Genomic DNA, 5,822 nt, shown 5'->3' with positions numbered 1-5,822 from the left:
TACTCGGAGTGTGGAAAATGTTTTACTCAGAAATCAAATCTTGGTGTTGGGAGATGAGCAATTTCTCAGTAAAACAGACAAACTATAGCAGCTGCAGTACTGGGACTGTTACAGAAGGACCAATGTGTTAATGCATGTTCTTGTAAAAGTGTCAAAAGTTGGAAAAAAAAAATCACAATTTAAAAAACAAACAAAAAAACAAGCTTTCAATTTCAGCCATAGACAGCAGTGGACATTGGCATAAAATTAAGTTTTCTCCTAGGACAGCAATGGCCGTTGGTGGATCAGCTGTGTATAGTGGTGGCCAAAAGTTTTGAGAATGACACAAATATTATATTTTTGCATGATCTGCTGCCCTCTGGTTTTTATGTGTGTTTGTCAGATGTTTTTATCACATACAGAAATACAATTGCAATCATATTATGAGTAACAAAAGCTTATACTGACAGTTAGAATGAGTTACTGCAGCAAGTCAATATTTGCATTGTTGACCCTTCTTCTTCAGGACCTCTGCAGTTCTCCCTGGCTGCTCTCAATCAACTTCTGGACCAAATCCTGACTGATAGCCGTCCATTCTTGCACAATCAATGCTTGCATTTTGTCAGAATTTGTTGGTTTTTGTTTGTCTACCTATCTCTTGATGATTGACCACAAGTTCTCAATGGGATTAAGATCTGGTGAGTTTCCAGGCCATGGACCCAAAATCTCTATGTTTTGCTCCCTGAGCCATTTAGTTATCACCTTTTGCTTTATGGCAAGGTGCTACATCATGCTGGAAAAGGCATTGTTGATCGCCAAACTGCTCTTGGACGTTTGGGAGAAGTTGCTCTTGGAGGACATTCTGGTACCATTCTTTATTCATGGCCGTGTTTTTTCACACACTACAGATCGTTATGTGTATTCCACTCACTATACCTTAGCTTGTCGAAACATCATAAACTCTGGGTAGTTTATTGAGGATCTCTGGTCAGGAAACACTACGCCTGGTTTATTAAGGGTCTCGGGGAAACCTGGAGTTCTTATCTACTTCAATGAATGGATAGACCCACTCAAACACAACACCCCCCAACCATAGGGCAATGGTTCAATTACAGGACATATGCAATGAGGTGTCCCTGGTCCGTCCCCATTATCACCTAATCAGCCAATTAGGGACAACTCATTATCCTAATCACCTGATGGGCGGCCAATCAGGGACAACTCATTATCCTAATCACCTGATGGGCAGCTCTGAAATCTGAGCTGAGTTTTGACTGTATAAAATATGGCGGCAACAGCAAAACTGGGATGGCAGTGTAGGGGTCAGTCTGACTGAGCTGCGATCCATGATTTCTCCTACCCCCTGGGAAGGCAACGACTATTGTAAGTCTTAGATAGTTACTGCTTATTTCTCCCTTTTATTTTATACTGTTATAGTATGTATGTATGTCACCTTATTTTACTCTTTTTTTTGTAAGCACTGTACCTTTTGTCTATTAAAGCTTAAAACTTTAATAAGTTTGGTCCTTGTATGCTCTAAGAATCCATAGCCTTTGGATGTAGTGTTTTAACCCTGTGAGTGCCAGTGAGTGGTGTTGTGGGTTGACAGTGTCCTTTCACACTTAAAGGACAAGTGCTATGAAAAACTTTTTCCCAGTAATTGAAGCACATTACAAAGTTATATAACTCTGTAATGTGCTTCAATCACCTATCTGCCTCCCTTCCCTGTCTTTTCCCCCCTTCACCCCCCACCAGGAAGTGTCCTAACTCACACAGACCTAATGACTGCCGTCACCATCACCAGGCAGCTCCTTTTTGTGAGAATGAGTCATCAGCAGGATGGCTGGTCTAGGTCCTGTTACAGCAGCCCCCCCTCCCCAGTCCAAGTGATGGCTTGCAGTTGTTCAGCCAATGGGAGCTGAGCAAGCTGAGTCACCTGAAAAGGCGGGGAGGGGAAGGCTAGTGTAACAGGAGAAGGAGCTGAGAGAAGAGCTTGGTGACGGTGACGACAGTAATTAGGTCTGTGTGAGTTAGGACACTTCCTGGTGGGGGGTGGAAGGGGGAAAAGACAGGGAAGGGAGGCAGACAGGTGATTGAAGCACATTACAGAGTTATAGAACTTTGTAATGTGCTTCAATTATTTTTTTCAATTATAATTTGAAAGGTGGTGGCAGCGTGTGTGTTTGAGGTGCTTGGACTGTGTTGGGGTGGGATTTATGCTCAATTTGCCACCTGAAGCGGTAGGTGAGTGCAAGATTGAGTGAGTGAAAATAGATTAACCCCTTGCAGTGGCATCTACGTCACGTGCTAGTGTGTATGTGACGTATGCAAATTGCCATTTTAAAAACTGAAGCGAGGGGGGCGTGACCAACTATGGCCGTGTGAGGACGCTTCAGCCTGAGCTCCTCCAGACCCAGACTACAATCTGCTGGCATCGGCCCTCTTCAACATGGGGAAGACCGCTAAAAAAAACAGGGGACATTCCTTAACCCGCTCTACACCCCCACAGGGGGACATCGGGGCATATTTCGCCTGCCCGGAGACACCAGCACCCGCATCAGGCATGGAGCTGCAGGACACAGAAAATGGCCGCCGCCATGCTGACGAGGCACCTGGCCACCCTACAGCAGCCCGCACAAGATCATCTGTGGCCGCAATTGAGCACCGACACCTCCCTGCAGCAACCAGAGACGACTACCCCGACCTCCTCGCAGCTGCACACGCGGCCCGACGGGACCTTCGGCGCCCATCTTGATCCTAGGCCGAGCGGCGCGCAGCAGACCCAGAGTGAGCCGGAGGAGCGGTGGCAGCGGGAGGACACTGACCAGAGTGTCCGGCAGGTACCCCCTCCCTCATCGGAGACCCCGCACTGTGCCCCCCTATCCGTGGCACTACCGCCGCGCCGCTCCCAGGCCGACCCCCCCATCGGGCCTACTACTGCGGCCTTGCCGCCTACTGCCACACCAGGCCTCAACCCCCAGACAGCACCATGGGACGGCGGCGCGGAGCACAACCCATGGTTCGCACCCCCAATGCCTGCTCAAACCCAGCTGGGGGACCCCCTGCCCTTACCCCAACCTGCTCAAGGGGGGCTCTCTCCGGCCTCCTCGTCCCACTGGTCCACAGGATCCTCTTGGGGAAGCTCACCCCCGCATACCACGGCGGCTGTAACCCACACGGTTGCCCTCATCCACGCACCGGCCACTGCTGTCTCACCTCACGGCCGAATATTGTCACCTAGGAGGCTGCCGGACGTACCTTCTTCGCTGGAGGGCACCCCCCTATTTTCAGGGTATGCTCCCAATCTGCTACCTCTGGGGTCCCTGACTTGCCATTTCCACTGACTGCCAGCCGCCCCTCAGTACTGGATGACAATAGGCCAGTGTCCCTGGCGGATCTCAGGGCTCTTACCCAGTCCCTTCCTACTAAAACCGACATTTCCACTCTGGCCAAGCAACTACTAGATGAATGTAAACATGAATTTGCGCAATTTCATGCTGAACTCACAACGGTCTCATCTAAAGTAGATGTATTGGAAACTGCGCAGGAGACTACCTCCACAACTCTGCTAGCCCTTCAACACGATGTGCAATCACATTCTGATAAGCTGTTTGTCCTGCAACAACACATAGACGATATTGAAAACCGCAACAGGCGCAATAATCTCAGGATCCGCGGCCTCACAGAATCTGTGCCTTCCTCTGATCTACTTGCGGTGCTGTCCACCATCTTTAATGACCTCCTGGAGCAGCCACCTAATACGCACATCGAGATAGACAGAGCGCATAGGGCACTGCAGCCCCCTAGCCGAGACAACCAGAGACCCAGGGATGTCATCTGCCGCGTCCACTTTTACTCTACTAAAGAGCCCGGCGCCGACGCAATGTCACCTACAGAGGAGTGCATCTGCTTATCCTACAGGACCTCTCCCGACATACCTTGGCCCAAAGGGCCACTCTCCGCCCGGTGTTGGACATCCTACGTGACCGTAAAATCCCCTTCCGCTGGGGATTCCCCTTCGCCCTCATTGTGCGCTTGAATGGTCGGTCCCTCACCCTGCGCGCGCCAGAAGACATCCCGGGATTTCTACGAGATTTAAACATCACCAACATCTCCATACCTGAGTGGCCCTCGCTACTTACCTCCTCCAGGAGCACCAAAAGGCCTTTCTCGCCCCGATCTCCCAACTCGACGCCCGTGGGGCCCCGATCCTCCAGGCGAGATGGCCCCCGACCTGCCCCGGCTTCTCCCTCGCACTCCCCAGCCCACGCTGGCTCCCGAGCCCGCCTTCCCTGAGCCATGGACAGCATCTCGTCTCTAGCCCTGTAGCTACCCCGTTATTGTTTAATCAGTTTCTATGATTTTCAGCCGAATTATGCCTGTAATTTGTTTGCATTTCATCATCTGGGTCTGGGAGGGAGCCTTAGGTCTATGCCTTTACATGCTTAGCTGTCTCTTCCCCCCCAATAGATGGGAAACCCAGCCTGGACATTTCCGGGCCTGGTAGTACTCAGTTTGAGGTTCTTAGAGTATACGCTGCAGTTTTGCCTTTACTGCTGTTGTTGTCTTTGTGTGCTCCCCTGTTTGTCTGTGTCTCCCCCACCCTGATTTTCTCTGTCTCATTTCATATCCCAGTCCCGGACATTCCCTGGAGGTCTTCGGCGGTGCCTACCTACATCTTTCCTGAATGGCGGATTTACATGTAGCAACCTACAACGCGAGGGGATTGAACACGCCCCGGAAAAGATCGCAGGTTCTCCACCATTTCCACCGCCGGAAGGTACATATACTCTGCTTACAGGAGACGCACTTTAAAACAGGCCATGCACCCACGATCCGCGACAGACACTATACACAATGGTTCTTCGCCAATAACCCTGATTCTAGAACCAAGGGTGTGGCCCTAGCTATACACAAGTCCCTGCCATGTCAAATACTATCCTGCACGACGGACCAAGCGGCACGATACCTAATACTTACCCTCTCCATTAGTGGCCATATCTTTACCATAATTAACACTTATGCCCCGAACCAAGACCAAATTGCTTTCCTCATGAACCTAATTGATCTATCCCTCCCCTTAGTCAGGGGGACCGTGCTCTTCTGCGGAGACCTTAATCTCACATTAGACCCGTCCTTGGACAATTCCACAGGCCGCTCTAGTTTTTCGTACCCAGCGATTAAAAAAGTCAAAAAAGCCCTGCTCCAACTACAACTTTATGATGCCTGGCGCTTGATGCATTCTGCGGACCGAGATTATACCTTTTTTTCTAATTCACATGGGACATACAGCCGTATTGACCATATCCTCATCCAACATAGTGCATTGCCGTGGTTGGCGACTGCCTCCATAGGCAACATACTATGGTCGGATCACGCCCCTGTCTTTTGCTCCCTTACCCTACCGTTCCTATCGAAGACTGCGGGGTCCTGGCGTTTAAATGAGTCTTTGCTTCTGGATACAGTATGTTTAGCTGATCTGAAGCAAACTATAACGCATTTTCGCACTGACCATGCAGCGGACACAACCTCCCTCATTATTCAATGGGAGGCGCTTAAATGTGTGCTCCGGGGAGTGCTTATAAAGCACGGCTCCAGGCTTAAAAAAGCGAAGGCCATCTCCCTGCAAAAGGCACTTGCCAAGGTTTCTTCCCTGGAGCTGGCCCATAAGCGTGTCCTGTCCCTACCTATATTACGGGACTTGCAAGTTGCCCGCTCGGAGGTTAAGCGCCTCCTTGAAGCGTCCTGGGGGCGACTTCTCCAAACTTGCCGTAGTAAATTTTATGAATACGGCAATAAGTGTGGGCGCATGTTGGCCAGAGCCTTGAAGAATCGGATGGCAC

The 5,822-nt window shown here is 50.2% G+C and overlaps 1 protein-coding gene across 1 annotated transcript in view; it reads left to right on the top strand.

Annotated features, from left to right (window-relative positions):
- The window catches only part of LOC138786728 (oocyte zinc finger protein XlCOF6-like), a 622,195-nt gene that overhangs the window by 156,934 nt on the left and 459,439 nt on the right, over positions 1–5,822 (top strand). The window lies entirely within an intron of this gene.

The sequence above is a fragment of the Dendropsophus ebraccatus genome, chromosome 3, assembly GCF_027789765.1.
Source record: "Dendropsophus ebraccatus isolate aDenEbr1 chromosome 3, aDenEbr1.pat, whole genome shotgun sequence".
Lineage (NCBI taxonomy): Eukaryota > Metazoa > Chordata > Amphibia > Anura > Hylidae > Dendropsophus > Dendropsophus ebraccatus.
The sequence above is the reverse complement of the archived record's forward strand: the minus strand, read 5'-3'. Positions and strand labels throughout refer to the sequence as shown.